Source organism: Bos taurus, chromosome 20, assembly GCF_002263795.3.
Source record: "Bos taurus isolate L1 Dominette 01449 registration number 42190680 breed Hereford chromosome 20, ARS-UCD2.0, whole genome shotgun sequence".
In the NCBI taxonomy this organism is placed as follows: Eukaryota; Metazoa; Chordata; class Mammalia; order Artiodactyla; family Bovidae; genus Bos; species Bos taurus.
Genome location: NC_037347.1, coordinates 71,327,599 through 71,351,808, shown reverse-complemented (window position 1 = coordinate 71,351,808; position 24,210 = coordinate 71,327,599). Strand labels below are relative to the sequence as shown.

At 61.1% G+C, this 24,210-nt stretch overlaps 1 long non-coding RNA gene across 2 annotated transcripts; it reads left to right on the top strand.

Moving 5' to 3' along the window:
• Positions 1-1,023: 1,023 nt before the first annotated feature.
• LOC112443024 (uncharacterized) lies at positions 1,024-14,255 on the top strand. Of its 2 annotated transcripts, XR_003031301.2 has the most exons (3): positions 1,027-1,944; positions 8,833-9,428; positions 9,737-14,255. It is a non-coding gene; the product is annotated as an uncharacterized lncRNA (long non-coding RNA). The 2 variants fall into 2 exon arrangements; XR_009492024.1 differs by having other exon boundaries at positions 1,024-1,944; positions 8,833-14,255.
• The last annotated feature ends 9,955 nt before the right edge of the window (positions 14,256-24,210 follow it).

Sequence of the window (24,210 nt, the reverse complement as noted above, 5' to 3'; positions counted from 1 at the left end):
GGAAAATCTCAAATGTTTGAAAATAACATGCTAAAGTTCTAAATGATCCATTAGTCTAAGAGAAGTCTCAACGAAAATTAGGAACTATTTTGAATTGGATGATATAAAAACTTGTGTGATGTACTAAAGCTGTACTGAAAAGAAAGTGTGTAACTTTTAATTGTGTATATTAGACAAAATGCTGACTATCAAAGAACTAATTACTTTACTCAAGAACTTGAGAAAAGGACAGAAAAGTAAAAAATTACACTCAATAAATTAGAAAGAATACAGCAATGATAAAATCAGTAATTAATGAAATATAAAACATATAAGAGAAAAAATCAATAGCCAAATGTTACTTGCTTGAAACAGAATGATAAAAACAAAATTATAAACTCCTGGAAACTTTAATCAAGGGAGAATGCAGAGGCACAGTTAACAGTGTCAAAGATGAGAAAGGAGACGTCACTAAGGGTCTCACAGACGTTCAGTCATGAAAGGACCTGCTGAACAATTGATGCCAGTAATCTTGACAGCTTAGACAAATTGAGCAAATTCTGGAAAATGCAACTTTCCAAAACTAATACAAGAAAAAAAAATTAAGTCCATATAGTCCTACTAAAAATATTCCCACAAAAAGTCCAGATCCAGTTGGCTGTAGGAGTAAACTCTTCCAGATGCTGTGGAAGAAATCACAGCAGTCTTATATGCACTGTTTTAGGGAAGAGGGAAGAAAAATGTGATACTTCACAACTTGATTTATGAGATCAGAATAGCTTCATAAATATCTGACCACGGATAGGAACGTCACGGCAATCTCTGACATGAGCACGAACATGAAAGAGCTTTAATATTAGCAAATCACAGCAGAATACAGATGGCTGTGTGGCATGTTTTATACGGAAATACACCACAGCCAACTGAATTATAATCCAGAGGCACAAGAATGGTAAAACATTAAAAAGGAAATCAATATATAATCATATGAAATCAAGCAAAAATTTCTGCAGCACAGGTGAAGCCTGAGGACATAACTGACGGAAACACCCTGGTCCTAAAAAGACAGACAGCAGTGACGTCATGTACCCGAGGCGCTCAGAGCTGCCGACGGTGGGGCTAGGAAGCAGGCGGAGGGGCCGGGAACCGAGGGCAGAGGGAGTTACCATAAGCTGCCGACGGTGGGGCTAGGAAGCAGGCGGAGGGGCCGGGAACCGAGGGCAGAGGGAGTTACCGCGTAAGGATAAAGGGTTCAGCTGTGCAAGGTGAACAGTGGTGGAGACGGTGGAGGTGAAGGTCACACCGTATTCTGAACAGAGAGCACACAGGTCAGTCGATGAGCTGTCTGGACTGACCCAGGAGAGTCAGCACTGCCACGTCATCCTCTGCCGGGAACAAGAGACAGGAGCAGGCTCTGTGGAGCAGCGGGACCAGAGAAGGAGACGTTCTTGCTGATACCGACTCGGAGACGAGGCGTGGATGAGGCCCGGGGCTGGCCTGCACCAGGGGGAGCCAAGCGCAGCCCCGTGTGGGGGCCCGCTCTGTCCTGGGGCATGGCGGACATCCACGGAGGAGGCTGCCCTGGCCAGGCAGCAGTGTGAACGCCGCTGCCCCCGTGGGACCCCCACCTCACACCCTGTGCGAAATGAGGAGTGTGGAAGAGCCCCAAAGGGAAGGCACAATCCTCGCAGCTAACAGAAGATGTCAGCCTGTCTTCACCACCTGAAAGCCACAAACGGCAACATGGAAACCTACTGCATTTGCCTGCATCAAGGTTAGACGTGCGTGTTCCATGGAGGACAGCCTATGAATGAGCTGTTTCCAGCGTCAGAACCTGCGGGGGTCTGCCCCCCAGACCCCTCCAGAGCTCCTGCCGCTACCGGGCAAGGAGGAGCTGGGACGTGGGCAGAGGACGCGGGTGGGCAGGTCACAGGCGGGCTTTCAGGAGGGTGAGCAGCCTCACAGGTGAGTGGAGGGTGGTGGTCATTTCATGCCCACTGGCCAGGGTGGGGAGGGGAGGAGGTGGGGGCAGGGAAGCCCTGCAGGGTGTGGGGAGCATCTCCCAGTGGGGACCGGCATCGCAGCTTCTGGTAGGCAGCTGAGCAGACCTGGGCAGAGGGTGCTCACCCTGCCAGGGGCACCGTCTGGGGTGCAGGCGTGGGGGGTGGCTGGTGTCACCGCCGCCTTCTCTGTGGGGGGAGGAGGGTGGGGTCCCCGCCTGAAGGGACAGGTGAGGTGGTGCCTAACCCACCCACATGGGCAGTGAGGAGAGGGTGCCCCAGCCTGTGCGAGGGGCAGCCCCAGGCCCTGCCAGCCACCATCTGCGGGCTAGGATCAGACAGGTTTGCTCCGAAAACCCCAGGCTGACCCAGACACGGTGGTCTGAGAAATCAGTAAACCAACTGAGTGGACGACAACACAAATCTGGACGTGGCTTTAAAATAGTGTTGACTTTAGAAAATTAGCCACTAAGAGTAAGATAAATCACAGACACCAGTTATGGCACTGGAGTCAGGTCAGGCAACACCTGGTGTGTGTGCGTGGTTCTTACACAAACAAGCGGGGAAGGCAATGGCACCCCACTCCAGTGTTCTTGCTGGAGAACCCCAGGGACGGGGCAGCCTGGTGGGCTGGCCTCTATGGGGACGCACAGAGTCGGACACGACTGAAGCGACTTAGCATAGCATAGCATACACAAACAAGGACTTGCCCGGTCGCAGGGTGGGGTGAGTGGGACTTGCTGGAGGGATGGATGGGGGTGGGCAAAGCAGTGTCGCTGAGCCAGAGGTGACCCTCGAGGGGGACAGCACACGGGCCAGACCTGAGTGGTTCAGTGAACTTTGCGTCCAAGCTTGGGAAGTAAGCAGAGGGCAGAAGCTAAACCATCGGGATTAGAACAAAATACAGACGTTGTTGTCAATGTACTGGTTGTGGCAGAAGACTCCAAGAAGAGATCAGTGTTACCTTCCCCCAAAACGGTTTTAAAAAGCTGTCTCTTCACGCCCAACCTGAAATGCCGTCTTTACCAGCAGTAACTGCGGAAACCCTGGGATCCACTGCTGACTTCACCGTCCTGCCCCGCGGAGCTTCTTATGTTTTAACACCTTTTAGGGAGAGTCACTCTTCTGGCTCTTTTTAAGATTCCTTGGCTGTTATTGGATTCTTGCTTTTTTATTTTTTTAAACATAAACTTAATTATTTTGTTGCAAGTTTCCAACAGTGCCCCTTGGGGTTGGCTTTACTGGTTCTCTGAAGGGTGTTCAGCTGGACTCCCCTCCTTCCCATGACATCACGGCCTCTGAAGGGTGGGCTCGCCGTGGCCCAGCCCCTGTGGTGGCCCCGTGGCTGCACCTGTGGCCTCACATCCGGCAAACAGCAGCTCTTCACAGTGGGGGCCACTGGGGCCCCTTGTCAGCTCGAGACCCCGTCCTTGTCCACGCAGCCCCAGTGGAAGGCAGAAGGGGGCACCACGGTCTCAGGTTGGGCATGCTGGTGCCTGGGGGTGGGTGAGAGAGCCCCCAGCTCAGAAGCAAGGAGCCCGCTTCCTGCTGGTGGGAGGCTGGGTCTCCTCCCCAGTCAGGGAGCCTCTGCAGACAGTTGCCAGGAGAAGGGAATGGTACCCCACTCCAGTGTTCTTGCCTAGAGAATCCTGTGGACAGAGAAGCCTGGTGGGCTGCCGTCTATGGGTCTCACAGAGTTGGACATGACTGAAGCGACTTAGCAGCAGCAGCAGCAGCCAGGAGCAGGTGTGGCTGCTGGAGGGGAGGAGCCAGCTGGGTGAGGACCCTCCCCATCAGTCCATCCACAGGGACCCTCGGGGAGGCTCTTGGGGACCCACATTCTCACAGCACAGTTGCTTTGGGTTTTCTTTTTTCCTGTACATTTGTGGATACGTCAGGCATTCCTTCCCTACGGCAGGGATGACAAGGGCAATTCTCAGGGAACCGTCCACTCTCCCCTGAACGGCCTTCAGTGGGGAAGCCATGAGCTCTGTGGCCGGCCGGGTCATCTGCTTGTTTTGTGGGCTCGACCTGTTTATGCTGCCTTTGAGAACAGGAGTAAGTCAGGAGCGTCCTGGTTCTCCTGACACGCACGCGTCCTTCTCCTCCTGACTCTGGTGGAAGTCATTTCCTCTCATCACTGACAGGCTGTCGCACACGCGTCGTCGGGGGAACCGCCGGCCACTCCCTGGGGAAGCCGCGGTGACAGGTCTGTGAAAACTGCCGAGTGGGACGTTTTCAAATGAAGGGCCCGACTGTGCTCGTCTACTTCGGTGCCGTCTTGGCTGGAGGGCCTCTTTACACACTTCCCTGGAAAACAATGCATTCTTCTCTCTTCTCCCGGGAGCGCTGCGGCCGCCCTGGCATGGCTTACAAAGGGCCCTCTGTGGGGCTGTACCCACGGGTGGCGGGACGCAGGTTAAGGGGGCATGACTGTCTCCTCTCCCTGCCCCCAGCTTCCGCAGGCAGAGCCCGACGCGCAGGGCCCTGACTCCCCTGCAGAGCCCGGGTGGGGGTGCAGGGCTGTGGGCTGCCCAGGCCCATCGGGGCAGGAGGAGCAGGTGTGGCAAAGGCCCCGAGGGGGTCGCAGCCCCAGGGGCCACGGTGTGGACGGGGCAGCCACGTCCTTCCCACCCCGCGGACTGAACGTAGGCGCCAGAGGGGAACGCGAACCTTGACCCGTACTTCATGTCAAAAACAAAAATACATTTAGAAGAGATCTGAAAGACACAGGAAAAGGCCCTCATGGCCCAGAGGCACATCTCTCAAACCAGAGAAAGTATGACTCAGGAAAAAAAAGAAGGACGAACGGGGCTTTATGGGAGCTGAGAGCTCCTGTCTGTCTGAGACCCCAGGGAGGAAGCCCTGCCCAGGCTGAAGGGACATGCGACACGTGGTCTGAGGAGCGGCCGGAGCCCGTGGGCATGCTCGTGGCTCATCCTGAGGTCTTTCCAGCCCACAGCGAGGGCCCTGTGTCCTAGTCACCCGAGGATGCGGCCTGGACCTCAGTGGTCCTCTCTGCAGAGGCCACTGGCTGGTGGAGCCCCAGGGGCGGGAACGGGGGGGTCCCCGGGTGAGACAGCTGGCGTGCCCCGCCCCGGGGCTGCACCCCCAGATGGAAGCTGCACCTCCAGATGGGGGCTGCACCACGGCCCCAGGTGGAAACCAGAGTGGAGGCCAGCCGGCCGGCCAGGGTGGAGGAATAGACAGAGCAGCACCGGGTCCACGTCCCGGGGGCTGGCCCACGGTGGCCACTGACAGCGGGGCCCGGGAGCCCACACTACTTCCGTGTCCAGTTACCGAGACACCCAGGGGGCCGCAGGTGCTGGTCCTCCCGGGGAGCATCACCTCGTCCCAGCGGCACGGCCTCGCCCCACCCTGCATGCAGGGCTGCTTCTGGCTCTGAGCTGCTCCTGCAGGTGAAACGACTGGGAAACAAAAACACAAGCCGTAGGCGCTCTCAAGGGCAGACCCCCTCTTGCCGTGTTCAGATCAGGGCCCCCAGGGCCGCAGGGAGCCGACCCACGCTGCCCGCTGCGCCAGGGATCTGCACCCCAAGCCTTGGCCTCCGGGTCCCCTAAACAGAAGCCAGCAGCATCTCTCCCCGGACACGGCTCAGCCCCCGGGACGCTCACTGCATGTGCCCTCTGTCTCTTTGTTCATCTCTGTCTCTCTCTCTGTCTCTCTGTCTCTGTATCTCTCTGTCTCTCTCTCTGTCTCTATCTCTCTAGGGGGATGTGACCCTGGGTTATCTCTGTGGTCTGGTGCAGTCACAGGGGTCCATTCGGGCAGTGGCGGAACAGGAGGCAGATCTAGGAGACACTGGGCCGTGAGCCGTGGGCTGGGAGGGGTGTCCAGAAGCTGGGTGGGAGCCCCGGGGTCCAGCCATCACACCCGGAGCGGAGCCCATGAGCCCTGTTTCCTGTGGCCTCCGGAGCCGCGGGGCAGGAGACGTGCTGTCTCACAGCAGCCCCGGGCGCTCACCACTGGTCGCCAGGAGCTGGCCCTACAGCCCATCTGGATGGGGCCAGGTGGGCAGGGAGGCCCGGGACAGCCCTGCATGCCCTCGTCCCTCGGGAGCCACCCCAGTCCAGCCTCGGGGCCCCTCCTGCCAGGCCAGCCCAGGGCTCAGTGGGCTCCCGGGGTCAGGGTCTCCATCTCCAGGGCCGCCTGGCCCCACGCCCAGCTGACCCCTGGGGTCTGTCTGCCCACGGCGGTCCTCACGTTGCCCTGGCGTGTCACACGCGCATCCATTCTGGGTCCAAAGTGCTCTGCAGTTGCCACCGGTGGGCAGGGAGCTGCCCTGCGGGGCTGCCCTCCAGGGGTCAGAGGCCCACACCGCCCAGCCTGGCCAACCTCCGACCCCAGCTTGCCCCTTCTCGCGGGACTCAGAGGAGCCCACAGCTGCCAGGGGGCGTCCCACAGGGCTGCGGGGAGGGCAGAGCCGCACTGCGACGCAGTCCAGGCCCCCTGTCCACCCTGTGCTCTGGGCTCCAGCTGGCACAGGGGTGGGGGCAGCCCCAGGAGACCCGGGGGGCAATGGATTCACTCAGCCAACCCAGCTGACAGCCCAGCATCTGCCATCTGATGCTTGGATAAGCACAGAGCACTTAGCTGCAGAGAGGAGCAGGCTCTGGAGCGACCCTGTCAGGGACGAGCCTGAAGCCGTCGGGAAACAAGCCGGGCACACACTCCCCGCCTGTGAAGTGCCCGGAACAGCAGTCACGGGAGGTGGGGGGTACAGGGGACCGGGGACCGCCCAGCTTCTCCCGGCTGAGACAGCACTCCAAACTCGCCCTGTCCGCTCTCCCAGCCTCTGGGCCGGGAGTCCCCATCCTCGGCATCTGCCTCTGGTCCTGGGGCCTCTGTCCACTGCCCAGGCCCCTGGTTCCCCCGCCCTCACTGTGTACAAGGTGCCATCAAAGCACATCTGCAGCTGAGAAGGAAATGACCGCTATTCTTTCCCTCGTGCTTCTCTTGGGTCTGGACTACTCGTGTCTTTAAAGCCAGAGAGAGGCTCTGCTTCTTTCCCTCTACTGAGAGAGGAAAGCCCACCCTTCCCAGCCTGGCCTGCATGGCTGGTTTACGGAACCATCTCTGAAGACAGAGGTCGGCCCTGGGCCATCCCTGCAGACAGTCCCCACCCCAACTCCAGGGTCTTCTCCAGAGGCAGACCTGCGGCTGGGGTCCGAGTTCCAGCCCTCGAAGCTCAGGCGTGGTCGCCGGGCAGGGCGGGGGCCGGAGCCTGTTGCTGGGGAGGACTTTGGCCTGGCGGCCTGGCGTCATGACCTCTGTGTCAGCGCGCACCCTGTGCATTAGCGGGGAATCTCGGTGCTTCTTCTCTTTGGGACTTGAAACCAGGTGAATGGTAACGCTGTCCCACCACGGCCACCGCCTTCGGCCCATGCGCTGTTCTGGAGAAAGCAAAGCCTGACGCGCTTCCCTGGGGCGTCTGCTTCAGGAACACCCTCCCCTCGGCCCCTTGCCCTGCCAGGAGCCACAGAGCCAGTTGGTTCCCTTAGAACCAAAGTGGACCACTGAGCACGAGTTAACCAGCTCACCTGTCCTCTGAGCAAGGCGCCCCCGCTGAGGGCCCTGCGTCCAGCCCCACAGCCACGTGGCTCACTCCCTGGAGAGAGGGGCCCCCACTCTGCCCAGGCCTCTCCTCAAACTTGCGATTTTTAAAGTTTTTCCCCATCTGTTAAAAAGACATGTGTTTATTGTAAAGGAATAAAAAGTCCAGAACTGAAACAAAAGTCTCCCCCCAACCCCACAATAGGAGTAACTTCTGCTAACAATTTATTATGGGTCTTTCCATAATTTGGAAATTTTCTCCACACAAATGCAGATAAAATTATTTCTGCACAAGTGGGATGGATCATGACAAAAATACGCTATGAGACTGGCTGCGTTTTTCACTCAACGAGGCATCCTGGACATTCTTCCTCAAGAGTCAGCCCAGATCCTGACGGTTTAGGAGCTGGGGGGTAGGGGGTGGGGGTCCTACCCTGCGGGGGTCCTGGTGCTGGTTCCCACCGGGGCCACCTGTTAGAGGCAGGGCTGCGGCGAGGACATGCGGACGTGCACACACACTTGTGCACACACACACTTGTGCACACCCCCCAGTGTGTCTGTGGGAGCGCCCAAGAGCAGGCCCCTGCTTCTCCCTGGAGTGCTGGGCTTGACGAGGCCATCGTGTGCCAGTCCCAGTGTCCCCCTCGGACAAGGTGGCCTGCTGGGAGGAGGGGTCATCGAGCCCCAAGGCCCCTCCTTCTCCATCACGTCGAGTCTGGTGCCCGCCCTGGACTCGATGGCTCATCACCAGTATCAACCGAACGCCCCCGGGCTTGGCACTCACTGTCGCTGGCATTAACTGTCGTCAGGGGCCAGCGCCGGGCAGAGGCTGTGGGTTTCTGAGGGGTGGACAGAGCACTGGGCCGCTCCTGGTTCCTCCCAGGTGGCCGTGAAAGAGGGGCTAAGATGACCTCTCAGTGCCCAAAGATGAATGTGACGCCTGGAGCCAGACTCCGCCAGGCTCCTTCCAAGTGTCCCCATTAGGACGGCCACTGTGACCCTGGAGCAGGCCCACCAGGTCTGAGGGGCCGGCCCTGACCACCCAGGGGGTCAGGAGGCCCCTCAGTGGGACCCACGTGGCTGCGCCCCGGGAACTCCTCCGAGGGCCCGAGGGCCCCAGGGCTCGGCCATCGAGAGGCAGGTGGCCTGACAGTCACGGAGCTGGGTAGCGTGCCCCTGCCGGGATCACTCTGCTCCCTGTCACGCGCAGGGAGGAGGGACGCTTCCCCCGGCCTCCTCGTCCCCATGGTCATCCTCCTCTGCTTTCTGCCTCTTTCAGGGAATTCTTCTGGGCGGTGCTTGCTGAATAGTTCCCAGAAACCAGCCTCCAGGCGGTGAGAGCCAGAGCAAGGTTTTCCCTGGAGCCCCGGGGAGCGAGACTGCAGAGAAAGTCTGAGGGGCTCCCAGTGAGGCCCACCTCCACCCAAGAAGGTCCTGCTTTCTCCAGGAGGACTGAGCACAGGATGCAGCACCTCGGCCAAGGGTGTCCAGCGGGAGACTGAGGACCTTAGCGAGCAGAAGGCAGCACAAAGGACCCGCCCCTCCCCGCTGACCTCAGGGCCAGGCCAGAAAAGACCAGCCTTTCCCTGGATGCACAAGAGCCATGGGCCTTCGCCACCCCTCCAGCCCTGGCTCCCTGGTGTGGGGAGAAGGAGACATGTGAGGAAGCCACACCTCTTGAGAGCCCCGCTTCTTCACCCCAAACAGGGAAACCGGCACAGTGGGACGGAACACAACCTTGCGGCCCCTGAGAGGACACTTCAGGTCCAGGGACCATCAGCTGTGGTTTCCTCATGCTGCCCACCCCCTTATGAAGGCTGATGTCCACTTGAAAACCGCTCAGGACAGCTCCCTGCCCCGACCAGAATCAGCCTGGTAAGTCCAGGTTTCTCCTACGGAATCACATGGGGACTCCTCCTCTAGGCTGGATTTGAAATATCCTCAGTGTCTCCCCTAGACCCCCACCTCTGGCATTTAAACTACTTGATTTATAACATTTCTATGACCACGTGCCATGGACTGGGTGCCGTGTCCACCCAGATCATATACTGACCACGTGCCATGGACGGGGCACTGTGGCCCCCCAGTTCATATACTGACCACGTGCCGTGGACTGGGCACTGTGTCCCCCCAGTTCATATACTGGCCACATGCCGTGGATTGCGTGCTGTGTTCCCCACCAGGTTCATTCAGTCACTCGTCCACCCATCCAGCAAGTGATTTCTGAGAACCTGTCCTGTCCGGGCTGAAGTCCAGACACTCACCAGGCTCCGTGGAACTTAGAGTGGCCAGAGTGAGTGGTCAGGCAGCAAAGAAACATGCAGGGATGAGGGGCTTCCCGGGACCAGGGATGCACCCCCTGAGGGGAAGAAGCAAGAGAGGCCGTGGAGGTGTGTGCAAGGAGCTTCCAGGTGCAGGACACCTGTGCAAAGGCCCCGAGGCAGGACCGTGCTCGCACACATCAGCCAGCAATGCAGATGGTGTTGCTGGAGTGGAGGGGCCAAGGACGCAGCACAGGAGGGCCTGGGGGTGGGGGTTCTGGGACAGTGGAGGTGCTGGGGGGGCGGGGCTGCCAGCTGGACACTGGGGGGCTCTGGAGGGGACGGGGCTGCCAGCCAGGCACTGGGGGCCTTGCGGGAGGACGGGGCTGCCAGCCAGGCACTGGGGGGCCCTTGGGGGGGCGGGGCTGCCAGCCGGGTGCTGGGGGGCCTTGAGGGGGACAGGGCTGCCAGCCGGGCACTGGGGGGTCCTGGGAGGGGGGACAGGGCTGCCAGCCGGGCACTGGGGCTCCCCGGCCCTACACTCCCATGGATACACCCCACTGGTGTGAGGGAGACACTCTGGGCCCCGCCTCCCCCACAGCGAGGGGTCCTGCCTGCTGACGGCTGCCCCCTCATCCTCACACCCGTCTTTGGCTGGAGGAGCCATGGCGATACCTGTCCCTGGGTGACAAGGTCTGCCCAGTGTCCAGGGCCACGGGGAGCCCCGATCCAGGACATCCCTCCACACGCTTGGCCATGCACACCCTGGCACCCTGGGGCCGTGAGAAACACAGTGTGCGGCCCAGCTCTCTGACCCACTGACTCTGAGTCCTGGGACTCTGGGGGCTCCCCTCCCCCTGGGGGACCCAGACACGGCGGCCTCGGGAGGGGGTCCCAGCAGCACAAGGGAGCCCCCACCTGGTGCCACCCTGGGGCAGCCTGCCCTTAACTCCACGCGTCTGTGAGCCATCCAGGCCGACACTCCGGAAGGCTGGAGACCCGGAGCACGCTGCAGCAGGCTGACCGGCCTCAGAACCCTGTGCTCCAGACCACAGCGCGAGGGGGCTTCGCCCTGTGCAGCTCATGCCCAGGACCCGCCCTGTCCCGCAGGGCTTGCTCCCCACGGCCGTCCACCCCCACCCCACCTCCCCGGGACCCTCTGCTGCAGAGGCTTCCCACCTCCTCTGGGCCCTGGGTGCTCTCTGAGTTCCCAGGGCAGCCTCAGTGTCCACTCAGCCAGCTTGCCCCCCTTCTGCAGAGGCAGGGGAGGTGGGACAGAGAAGACTCCCGGCTGCAGCTCTTGCAGCATCAGCCCTCTAATCATAAGCGGAAAGCCACTCTCACCCATCCTGCACCCCTTCAGGGGCCGCCCCCACCCCAGGCTGTACCCCCAGACTTCCGGCTGCCTCCAGCCCGGGCCTGTCCCGCTGTTCCCGCCATGCTGGCCTGAGTGGCCCCCGCTCCATCTCCAGCCCTGCTCTGGCCTCGCACCTGAGACGAGCACCCACTCCTGAGAGTAGGGGACCCACAGGAGGGGCTTGGCCCGGGGCTGACCCGCAGGTCAGGGGTGGGCCCAGCTGCTCCCCGGCTCCCTGGGAGGTTTACGGCGGGCTGAGGGGACGGTGGTCTGAAGCGTGTCTTCCACCTTCCTGCCCCCAGCCGCTCTCAGCGGTGAGTGGGGCCATCAGTCAGCACCCCATTTCTTGGGCCTGATGGGCAGGGAGGGCAGTACCTGGCCCCAGTCAGGCTGTAGCGGGTAAGGGCTGAAACCCCCTTCCTGGGGGCGCAGAGGGAGAAGCCCTCCCACCCCGGGGGTCCTCGTGCGGAGCCCTCGACAGAGGTCCCGTCAGCAAGACCAGGGGGGCACAACACCGACAGCTTGGGCTGGCCAGGACCTTGGAAGCCCAGGAGAGGCCAGGTCAGCCACCAGGCCCCTGCTCTTGCCCTGAGTAACACCAGGCCCCACCCTCGGGGGTGACAGTCACCAGGTGCCGGCGGGGGAGCCCACAGGGGGCTGAGTGGCACCCCTGCCCAGGTCCCCGCCGCCCCCAGCCACCATCACCTCCCCTGTCACATGCCACGTGTCCCGTGGACTCCAGGACTGGTGGCTGAGGACACTGCCCCGGCCCCTGCGACAGACTCCTGGGTCTGGGGTCAAGGTCCGTGCTGCATCCATGGAGGAACAGATTCTGGAGGCCCAGCCTGGCTGAACAGCTGTTACCAGCTGGCCAAGCACAGGGCCGCCTCCATGCCCGAGTCCAGGCCGTTCTGGCAGGAAATCACTGGAATAGCACTGGGGAGACAGGAGGAGGTCAGAGTTCACCACCGCCCTCCCCCAGAGGCGGCGGGGGTGGGGGGGGGCGCAGAATCTGTGGTTATTTCCTAACAACGTTGCGCAAGCGAAAAGCAACTGGACCGAGGTGCTGACAGCTTCAAACCTGCTTCGGTTTCTCTGTCGATTCCGTGTTTCAGAGCCCTGTGGGCATGTCAGCAAGCCCGTGGGCCCCGCGGGCAGGCGGCTGAGGATCCCGCCGTGGACTCGAGACCGAGGTTGCAGAGCCCTGAACAAGCGAGGGCCAGGGCACGGGGGAACGTGCAGAGGGCAGGGGACCCTGGGAACGCCAGGGTGCCTGCTCCCACTTGTGTGCACGAGTGTGTTTGTGAGCCCAGCTGGCAGTCCCGTCCCCCCAAGGCCCCCAGATGTACAAGCATGTGTACAGGCATGTGAACGCGTGTGTGCTTGTTCGGGTGTGAGCACACGTGTGTGCGTGTGAGCGTCTTGAGGGGGTGGAAGGAGGAGGTCCTCCTCCAGCCCCCTTCTGCTCCGGGACCTTGAAGAGGACATGGTGAGGCCACCATGTGGCCTCCCCCGGCAGTCACCCGAGAGAAGGCGATGTGGGCCGCTGTGAGGCTCACTGAGGTCGTACAGGCACTGCCGAGGTTGGGGGGGACACCAGGGAACCTCTGGGCGTCACGTGAGCAGGTGGCGTCCTGACCAGCCGGCCACGAAAAGGCCCCAGAGCAGACACTTGAGAGGTGCATGCGGCTCTCTCGGCTGGGCAGTGGGCCTGGTCCTGTCCAGAGGGCCTGAGCCCAGGCCGCCTACCTCCTGCCAGAGGCTCCAAGGGCGTGGGCTGACCGGACCTCCTCCCTGGAGCCGGGAAGGACGACTCGGACCAGCAGGGCTGTGAGCACTCCCCACGGCCCTGGGGGAGGGAGCACGGGTCCCCACCCGTCACCCGGCCCTGGGAGCTTCTCCCCTGGAGTCGGAGAGCTGGGCCCCCGGCAGCACAGGAGCTGGGGGAGGCTTCTAAGGGCGTCCGGCGTCCAGGTGGGTGGCAGGGTCTCCTTCCTTCAGGGAAACGGTGGCTGGGCTGGTTCTGCGGATGGGAGGGGGTCCGTGCCAGGCAGCTCAGGGAAGGCCCCCACTTCCCCGTCTCCTCTGATGGGGGCTTTGCAGGAGCTGGGGTCTGGGGGCTCCACTCACAGGGGTCTCCCTCCAGCTGGACATCCTGAGCCCCGGCCGTGGGTCCACTCTGAGCCAGCTCTGCCTCTGGGACCTCGGGAGACGCCCTCGGGACTCCTGCTGGCCGAGGCTGGGCAAGCACGTGCAGGACGATGGGAGACCCCTCAACCAGGCGCGCCCCAGGGACACGCTCCGGCCAGGCCCCTGGCGCTCCCGGCCGGATTCGAGCAGCAGGTGGTCACCCTCACCCATCCTGCCAAGGTTGCCAGTCCAGGGGAGCGGAGGACCCGAGCGCCTGCTCAGTACTGCCGGACCTCCGGCCGCTCCAGGCATGGACGGGGGCTTGGGGATCCGGGCAGCTGCCGTCCACAGCAGACTAAAGCAGCTGCTCCGATGCGCTAAGACTCGCCAAGGATAAACACATCCAATCACAGAAGAAGAGAAGGTGCAGGGATTTTTTTTCCTACATAGAAATATTAACCTTCCGTAAATCAGAAACAGAAAGCAAGTCTGAGAGCAGACTGGGTGAGTGTTCGCAGCAGAAGACGGGCAGACAGGCCCTTCACGTGCAAGGAGCTCCCGTTGTTTAGGGCAGATAGGTCCTTCACACGCAGAGAGCTCCTGTTGTCTAGTTGCTAAATTACGTTCGATTCTTTGCGACCCATGGACTGTAGCCCGCCAGGCTCCTCTGTCCTTGGTTTTTCCCAGCAAGAATAGTGCAGTGGGTTTCCATTTCCTTCTCCAGAGGATCTTCCTGACCCAGGATCAAACCCGCCTGCACTGTCTCCCCCACCGACAGGCGGATTCTTCACCCCTGAGCCACCAGGGAAGCCCAGCAAAAGCCCTCACCCACGAATAAAAATTATGCTGTAGTAACTATAGAAATGTAATTAACGTAAGCATTAATATAGAAGCCAATCTTGATCATAGCCAAAGAAATAAATACTAAACAAAATAAAAACTAAACAAAAATGAGACTTTTTCAGTTTCTCATTGGTTCTGGAATGCCAGGGGCTTGCCTGTAGGCTGCTGCTGCTGCTGCGGCTAAGTCACTTCAGTCGTGTCCGACTCTGTGCGACCCCATAGACAGCAGCTCACCAGGCTCCCCCGTCCCTGGGATTCTTCAGGCAAGAACACTGGAGTAGGCTGCCATTTCCTTCTCCAATGCATGAAAGTGAAATCACTCAGTCATATCCGACCCTCAGCGACCCCATGGACTGCAGCCCACCAGGCTCCTCCATCCAGGGGATTTTCCAGGCAAGAGTACTGGAGTGGGTCGCCAGTGCTAAGGGAAGTGTGAACTGGCGAGGGCGTTCTGAAAAGCAGTGTAGCTCGGGACATCACCAGCGTGAGAGCGATTCCACACCTCTGCCGGGCAGCTCAGGGGACAGTTGGAACAGGGTCAGTGATTTGTGACAAAGACAGGCGTGACTCAGCACCTTCAATCATAGAGCGGGAACGCTGTGACCGAGGCAGGTGGGAACCAGTGCCCATCCTGTGCCGAGCAGCTGCAGGCAGGAACGTAGATCTTGCTTTTAAGGAACCTTTGGTTGTGCAGAGAGTGACCATGAAAAGTTTTCAGTAAAACGAGCAGACACAAAACTCTGGCTAATGAAGTGGTTATCTTGGGGAGGCGGCACTGGGGAAATTTTCATTTCCTTCTTCTTATTTAATTTCTACATTTTCTAAATTTTCCGTAGTGGTCAGAACTTTTATAACGAGAAAAGGTAATGAACTTCTCTTTTGACCAAAATACAACCTGGAAAAATAATTCTGATGAACGTGTACGATGTGTGCTGTGAGTATTAAGAAGCTTTCTGATCCATATGGGCAGATCTCAAACACCCAGGCTTTGCTGCCAACGCACTGGCCCTGGGGCATGGCTTGGGCCCTGGGTGGCTCTGGGTCCGCTGCCCTCGCCTGGCCCCCGGTGACTAGGGTAGGAGGTGGGAACACACACCTGGGTGGGGGCACTGCTGGCTGTTCTGTGCTGGAAAAACATGTACCCTCCACTCCTCGCCATCCGGCTTGAGTGGAAACACCCAGCTCCGCTCAGCTCTGCTGATTGCAACGCACTCGGCACCTGCTGTGGGAATCCCGCCTCCAGATCCCTGGTCCTCTCCCGTGTCATCCTTTCTGGACAAAAACATCCATGAGGCTGCGTTTACGATAACTTGAGTCAGCTCTGTGGTGCTGACCACAGAGAGGGTGGGGGGCTAGCCCCATGCGGAGGCGACCACAGAGAAGGTGGGGGCCAGCCCATGCAGAGGCGACCATAGAGAAAGGGAGCCAGCCCACGCAGAGGTGACCACAGAAAGGATAGGTGGGGCAGCCCCACACGGAGGTGACCACAGAGAGGATTGGGGGGGCAGCCCCATGCGGAAGTGACCACAGAGAAGGAGGGGGCCAGCCCCACGCAGTGGTGACCACAGAGAAGGTGGGGGTTAGCCCCACGCGGAGGTGAATACAGAGAAGGGGGGCCAGCTCCACACGGAGGCAACCACAGAGAAGGTGGGGGGCCTGAGGGTCAGAGACTGAGAACTGCAGCCCCCTCCATGCCCTGCCCCCTGTTCTCAAGGACACTGGCCTCTGCTCTGCCTGGAGGCACTGGCTTCTGCTCCAACCTCCGCTCTGACCTCAACTCTGACCTCTGTGCTGACCTCTGTACTGACCTCCATTCTGGCCTCTATACTGGCCTCCATGCTGACCTCCGCTCTGACCTCTATACTGACCTCGGCTCTGACCTCCATGCTGACCTCTGCTCTGACCTCTATACTGACCTCGGCTCTGACCTCCATGCTGACCTCTGTGCTGACCTCCGCTCTGACCTCCGTGCTGACCTCTGTGATGACCTCTGCTCTGACCTCTATACTGACCTCCATGCTGACCTCGGCTCTGACCTCCGCTCTGACCTCTGTGCTGACCTCTGCTCTGACCTCCGTGCTGACCTTCACTCTGACCTCAGTTCTGACCTCCATGCTGACCTCTGCTCTGACCTCTATACTGACCTCAGCTCTGACCTCTGTGCTGACCTTGGCTCTGACCTCTATACTGACCTTGGCTCTGACCTCCATGCTGACCTCTATACTGACCTCGGCTCTGACCTCCATGCTGACCTCTGTGCTGACCTCCGCTCTGACCTCCGTGCTGACCTCTGTGATGACCTCTGCTCTGACCTCTATACTGACCTCCATGCTGACCTCCGCTCTGACCTCGGCTCTGACCTCTGTGCTGACTGCTGTGCTGACCTCTGCTCTGACCTCTATACTGACCTCGGCTCTGACCTCCGTGCTGACCTCCATGCTGACCTCTATACTGACCTCCGTGCTGACCTCCGCTCTGACCTCCGTTCTGACCGCTGTGCTGACTTCTGCTCTGACCTCTATACTGACCTCAGCTCTGACCTCTGTGCTGACCTTGGCTCTGACCTCTATACTGACCTTGGCTCTGACCTCTATACTGACCTCCATGCTGACCTCCGCTCTGACCTCCGTGCTGACCTCTGCTCTGACCTCCGCTCTGACCTCGGCTCTGACCTCCGTGCTGACCGCTGTGCTGACCTCTGCTCTGACCTCGGCTCTGACCTCCATGCTGACCTCCGCTCTGACCTCGGCTCTGGCGGAAGGCTCTTTCAGGGCCCAGGAGGTGACCATGCTTCTTGGCAGAGGAACCTACTGATTCCAGTCCGGCCTCGTGGGCGTCTGGAAACCGCACAGGAGGAGAAGGAGGAGGGGAAAGAGGCGGCTCCCGGCCGTGTTCTGGGAAGGTCCAGGTGGCTTCCCAGGCCGCTGCCCGACCAAGCGCTTAGTCTGGGACACCACCCCTCCACGCTGTGGTGTGGACCCCTGTCCTCGGGTGCGGGTCCCGCAGGGGGTCAGCAGGGGATCCCGGGGCGCACCCGCACCCACCCCATCGCCAGACCCCACGGCAGCCGCGGGCAGGCAGCCTGGGAATGCCACCCGTCCACGGGGCTGTGACCATTTCTGAGAGCAGGAGCTCCCTGCCCTGGAAGGGTCCAGTCTGGTCTCCTCCACGCTTCCCACAGGACACTTTCCCAGTTAGCCAGCTGTCCACAGACCTGCTGGGTGGGAGGCGGTGGGGAGGACGGGACAGGGCCCGAGCGTCCCCCCTCGGGCTCAGCCCCACTGCAGACGCATCTCCTCGCCTTGAAGACGAGCCTGGGACCTGATGCGATCTCAGGAAGCACTTTCAGAGGCTGCAGGGTGGCAGACTAATCACGGAGGACGCCGCTAAGCCCAGCCTTGCTCTTTGAAAGCTCTGAGAACTGATTTTATCAACAGAGCAACTGTCCCGCAGGCTCCAGGGCCTGGAAGGGAAGACACGGGCTGGGGCAAGGACCCCACCCGCCCGCCTCCTCCCACATGGCCATCCTGGAGACCAGATGGGCAGGGCGGTCAGTGGCCCCGCGCCAGGCTTAGGCCTCTGAGTGAGCCTGAGCTGGTCTCAGCTGCCAGGTGGCCCCACACTCTCCTCCTGCAGAAGACAAACAGGACACAGCAAGTGGCCCCACCTGACCCACCTCCCCGGGGGCTGGGACACACAGGGAGACTGAGTCCAGCCGCGGAAGGCCCGCAGCAGGAGCGGGGAACCCAGGGCAGAGTGTGCACCCCAGGCAGGAGGCTAACAGGGTCCCACAGGCAGGCCGTGGTGAGGACATGCCCGTCGGGGCCACAGGAAGGGCCCTGGGCAAACAGCCCTGGGCTGACCTCGTGGGAAGGGCTGACGGCAGCCTGGCAGGGGTCATAGCGTAGCAGCAGCACCATCACAGGCACACATCACGCCCACCGAAAGGTGGACGACAAGGGGGGGCCCCAGGGAACGTCCCCCGGGGATGGTGACTGACAGCCCCATGGCCTGACGGGGAGGAGGCCACACTGAGGACATCATGGCAGACGTCACAGTGCAGGAATGGTGGCCAACACGGCCCCACTGAGGGGTGGGGGCGGCCACGCTGCCGGCATCACAGCTGGCACCACAGCGGCTCCAGCCCGAGTGTCAGGGAGATGGAAGCACTGGCTTGGCGGGCACCAAGGGCTGGCGACATGTCCTTGGGGGTCCGTGCCAGGCCCAGGGGCTGGGGCTGCTGCGTCCCAGGGTCCCCTCTGACCTGGGATCGCTGCCGGGGGTGGGGGTGGGGGTCCTCCAGGACCAGGGTGGGTTGGGGTGTGGGCAGAGGTCTGGATTTAGCCCAGGGTGCCCCCCATCCAGGGGATCCGGCCCCTTTCTCCGGGTCAGCACTTGGCCCCTTGCCCACCATCACGGCTTCTCATCTACACCCCTCCTAGCCAGCGAGGGCCTCACTGGGCGGCAGTGCCTGTGGGTGGCAAGCACTTAGTTGACCGGCCAGACCCCTGGCATTGCAGCCTGGCCTGCTGCCATCCATGGGGTTGCAAGCTGTGGCTTCAGCCTGAGACAAGTGCCTCATGACGCTCCACCTGCAGATTCTTAACTCAAGGTGTCTCCTGAAACCACACCAGCACTGCTCAGCTGGGCAGGGCATGACTTGCTTACCCCGCCTCGTGCCCCCCGGTGTAGGCAGGCGGCCTCTCCCAGGAGCCCAGGCTTGGCTGGGGGCCCACTCCCCGCCCCCACGGCAGCCAGCAGAACTGGGAGCCTGGCGGGGTATGGCCCCAGGCAGGGTCTTCTGCCTGCAGCCCAAAGACGGGGGGGCCCAGCCTGAACCAGCTTCCCCAGAAAGGCCCAGCAGCTGGAGTCCAAACGGGGGGCGCAGCCTCACCCCCCCGGGCTGGGCAGGCTTGGTCAGCGAGCGGCCGAGACAGCCCCTTTGGGGGCTGAGGCTGCAGAAGCCGGGACAGAGGAGCCTGGTGGGCTGCCGTCTGCGGGGTTGCAAGGAGCTGGACTGAAGCGACTGAGCACACCCGTGCTGAGGAGGCAGCTGCCGCAGGGCCCGGCCAGCACGCAGAGAAGGCGGTTCCAGTGCTTCCTCCGGAGGAAAAGGCCTGCGGAGGCCAGACTGCTTTCTGGCTGGTGAGCCCAAGCGCCAGGCGGATGTCCCTGTTTCCTGAGCCGGCCTTCCAGCCCCTCCTGGCTGGGCTCCAGTGGCGAGGACACCCTGAAATCCGGGAGCGGGTCTCTCCTCACCTCCCAGCCTCCTCGGGCCTGTTGCTGAAGCCCCTCGGGCTCGCTGGAGCCTCGGTACACCCTCGACCCTGTGGGGACAAAGAGGGACGCACAGCGGCTCCACAGGGACTGTGTGTCACAGGGACCTGACTGCCCCAGGCAGGGGGTTGCCAGCGGTGCGGACAGCCAGGCCCGGAGGCTGAGCTGAGCAGGACGGGGTCCCTCTGGCTCCTTGAGGTGCCCTGAGCTGGAAGCCAGGCAGACGGGTGGGCGTCCCTGCTGGGGCTGGCGGATGGCGCTGTGGGCTGCAGGGTCCCGGGCAGCATGGCCTTCGGGCACCTCTGAGGTCACACACCCTGAGCGAGGGAGTCTGTGCTCGTCCCACTCCAGACACAGGAGGGGCCTCATGGGGCCGGCAGAGCAGCCGTCACTGGGGTAACAGGAGCCCCGGGGACCTTTCCGAGGAGGAGGCGGGGGTCCCCCAGCTGAGCTGACGAAGGCAGCAGACGGCGGCCAGGAGGCAGGAGCAGTGAACAAAGGGCAGCCCAAGTCAGGGCCAGCCCATCTGAGCTGCCGCCCGAGGCCCTGGGACCCGGGCCTCAGGGAAAGGGGCCCCAGTCTGCCGCCCCATCTCCTGTCAGCTGTCTCTCCAGCTGAGGGCAGCCAGGTAGCCAGGCAGGCAGTGGCCACTCTCTGGAGACTTCACTTCAGTTCAGTTCAGCCACTCAGTCATGTCCGACTCTTTGCAACCCCATGGACTGCAGCACGCCAGACCTCCCTGTCCATCACCAACTCCCAGGGCTTACTCAAACTCACTTCCATCGAGTCGGTGATGCCATCCAGCCATCTCATTCTCTGTCGTCCCCTTCTCCTCCCGCCCCCAATCCCTCCCAGCATCAGAGTCTTTTCCAATGAGTCAACTCTTCGCATCAGGTGGCCAAAGTATTGGAGTTTCAGCTTCAGCATCAGTCCTTCCAATGAACACCCAGGACTGATTTCCTTTAGGATGGACTGGTTGGATCTCCTTGCAGTCCAAGGGACTCTCAAGAGTCTTCTCCAACACCACAGTTCAAAGGCATCAATTCTTCTGCACTCAGCTTTCTTTACAGTCCAACTCTCACATCCATACATGACCACAGGAAAAACCATAGCCTTGACTAGATGGACCTTTGTTGGCAAAGTAATGCCTCTGCTTTTCAATACGCTGTCTAGGTTGGTCACAGCTTTTCTTCCAAGGAGGAAACTTCAACGTACGCCCTGTTTCTGCACCCACTGTGGGTCACCTGGAGGCCTTGCTCGGTGAGGCTGGGGAACGATGGCCACTGTCCACCCAGAACAGGGCCAAGTGGAGGACGCAGGACACAGCAAAAAGAAGGCCCTTCCACTGGCCGACGCAGAGAGGGTGTGGGGATGCGGTCTGTCGTCCTGGGCCCGGGAGGCGGGTGGGGCGGGGCCTCAGTCCTGGTGGGGTCCTCCCTTGACAGGACCCTGTGAGGTGACGGCCATTGTCCACATCAGCCCCACCCTCTCCTGCCATCACACCCGCCCTGAGCACGGGGGTGCAGGGGGAGCAGGCCGTGGTCACTGCACAGGCTCTTCCTCGGGACCCTGGCAGCCAGAGCGGGTGGGACGTCCTGGCTTCCTCCCGTTTCCAGGTGTGGGTGTGGGTGCTAACGCTGCCCCGGCCGGGTCTACGCCCACTGAGGAAGCCTGAGTGTCCTGGTGGGTGAGCCCCCCTCGAGTCGCCCCAGGGAAGCCCCACCTCCGCTCACCTGTGTCTCTGCCATGTGACCCTCCTAGGGTTCATCAAGAGTTCCCAGCACCAGTGACCTCGAGGGGCTTTCAGGATATCTGGCTGTGCCCCACGGACACGTGGGCAGAGGATCAAACAGACAAACCAGAAGAATGCAGAGGCATGCCACCAAACCACGAGCAACAAAAAATGAATCAGACAAATTGGAAATATCAAAATTAAAAGAACACCATGAAAACAGGGAAAAGACAGCCCACAAGATGCGAAAAAGATATTTGCAAATCATGTATCTGATAAAAAACTTTAATCCATAATATATAAAGAACATTCACAACTCAATGGTTAGAAGGACAAAGATTTAACAGACAGCTCTCCAAGGAAGATACGCAAACAGACAAGCACAGACAACGATGCTGGACGTCGGCACACGCTGGGGAAACGCAAACCAAAACCAGAGAGACACCGCGTCACCTGCAGCGTGAACCACACGCACGGGGACAGGATCCGCGAGGGCGTGGAGCCGCCCCACGGCCGGCCGGTCGGGAGTGTGGAGAACGCTGGGCCTCAGCGCGCTCGCGTCCCGCAACGCGAAACAGAGGTCCCTAGGGACCCTGAGAGCCCACGCCAGGTGCCATCCACAGGCTTATGCATGAGTGTCCGGAGCCCCCTGAAAGTGGAGCGACCCAGGTGTACACGGTTCAACAGAACAGGGCCCACCCGCAGCACAGCACGCCACTCAGGCACCGAGAGGCACAGAGCCCCGACATGTTACAGACGAAGCCTGGATGCACTATGCCACGTGGAGGAAGCCGGACTCACAGGGCACACGCCACAGGACGCCCTTCACGTGAAATGTCCCGAATAGGGTGATCCACGGAGGGTGGGCACGCCCCTGGCAGCTGGGCGTAGGAAGATGGGCGTGCCAGGGTTTCTCTCTGAGGCGCAAAGATGTGCTGAAACCGTCAGGGATGGTCGTGCACATCCATGAAAACACGGATGTCGTGGGCTGTACAGAGCTCGCAGGCACCCTGGGGCGTGTGCACTGAGCTCGAGGAAGCCAAAGAATGAGCGCAGAGGATAACGTTTAAAGTTGCCAGTGAGTCCAGCTCCACGTGGACAGGGTGAGGCTTCTGCTTGACGGTCCCGCTGCCCAGCGCTCTGTGATAAGGTGCCCGTGAGGCCAATGCCAGGCAGCCCCGGAAGGTCAGCTTCACTCCCACCCTCCCAGGACTAGATGACCCCGCGCGTGACAAAGACCAGAGCCTCTGCCGGAAAGGACAAGGCTCGCCGGTCTCTGCCAGCACACCTGGCGGGCATCCTCGCCAACACCCTCACACTGCAGGGTGGGGAGCCAGAGGGCACGCCAGGGCCCCTCCAGGGGTGGGTCCACACGCGGGGTCACAGCTGACCCCCAAGCCGCTGCCCGGTGTGGATGTAAACACGGTGCATTCGGAAGGGCTGCCGTCCCCACGCCGACTGTCTGTGTGCACACAATAGTGTTATTATCGTCACAAAGACACTGACAGGGCCCGTGAAACCAGAAGATGACGAACGCCGCACCCTCTCCTCTCTCTCTAGTCACTCAGTCGTGTCTAGCTCTTGTGACCCCATGGACTGTATCCAGCCAGGTTCCTCCGTCCATGGGATTCTCCAGGCAAGAACACTGGAGTGGGTTGCCATTTCCTTCTCAAGCTGCACTCTCAGCTGGGGGTTAAAGGCCATAGTGGAGTCAGAGGACAGCGGGGAGAGCCAGGGAGCATTGCTGGGAGAGAGAGGCCTGGGCCCCCATCTGCAGCTGGGAGCCACATGGAAGGCGGCCACCACTGGGTCAGGGCAGGGCCACCTGCAGGGCCCCGGAGACCCTGCCTCCAGGGCCAGGGTGGGAGGCAGGTCCTGCTTGAAGGGTGGGCCCCTCTGGGGCTGGCCTCCAGCTGGGGTCTTGCAGAAGAGATAGTGGGAAAGGCTCATGGGCCAGGCTGCCAGCGGCACCGTTCATGACACACGCTCACACCTCCACGGGCAGCGTGCTTCCCGGCTGACAGTCGGCCTGGGTCAGGAAAGGGCTCCAGGTCAGCCTCCCATCCGGTTTTGGACTAGCTGTGCGGCCGAGGGAACCATGGGGCACCTGTGGTGGGAAGCTGTCCGTCACTCAGTCACGTCCAAATCTTTGGGACCGCCAGGCTCCTCTGTCCATGGGGTTCTCCAGGCGAGAACACTGGAGTGGGTAACGGTTCCCTCCTCCAGGGGATCTTCCCCACCCAGGGACTGAACCCAGGTCTCCTGCATTGGTGGTTCAGCTGGTAAAGAACCCACCTGCAAGGCAGGAGACCTGAGATTGATCCCTGCGTCGGGAAGATCCCCTGGAGGAGGGCATGGCAACCCACCCAGCATTCTGGTCTGGAGAATCCCAAGGGCTGTACAGTCCATGTGGCCGCAGAGTCGGACACCACTGAGCGTCCTTCACTTTCACTGTCTTTACCGTCTGAGTCCCCAGGGAAGCCCTGGGGCACCTGGACCCTCTAAAACGAGGCAACAGCAGCCCCCACAACTGGACAGCCCGGAGCCTGGAGCACAGAGTACGCGTGGAGTGTCGCTGCGCTCGGCTGGGCGGGGGCTGGTCAAGGCCTGTTGCCCCAGCAGTGAGAGGTGTGGGGCGGCCTGGTGGGTGTGGGGGCTGCGCCGGGGAGGCCCAGCTCCTTGAGGGGGTGGGCCAGGCCCGGGCAGGGGAGGGACCTCACCCATGTCCAGGGCACCAGCCGGCCTTGGGCCATGTGGGTCACCCACGGAGATGTGGCCGTGACTCGGGACGACAGGCACCTGCTGGGTTGCAGCTGCTGCAGGAGACGTAGGCGACTGGCCAGTGAGGGGGCTCAGCCGAATCGAGAGAAGCTGAGTGGCAGTGGCAAGCCGGGGTTCAAGGAGGTGAGAAGGGGCGGTTTCTGGGAAGGCAGACTGAGAAGCCTTCCCGTAGGGTAGGCGGCGGTGGGACGGGGCAGGGCTGCAGGCGAAGAGCTGGAAGGGAGCTGGTGGTGGGGCTGGGGGTGGGTGGGCGCGCTGGGTGCCAGAGACCCCAGG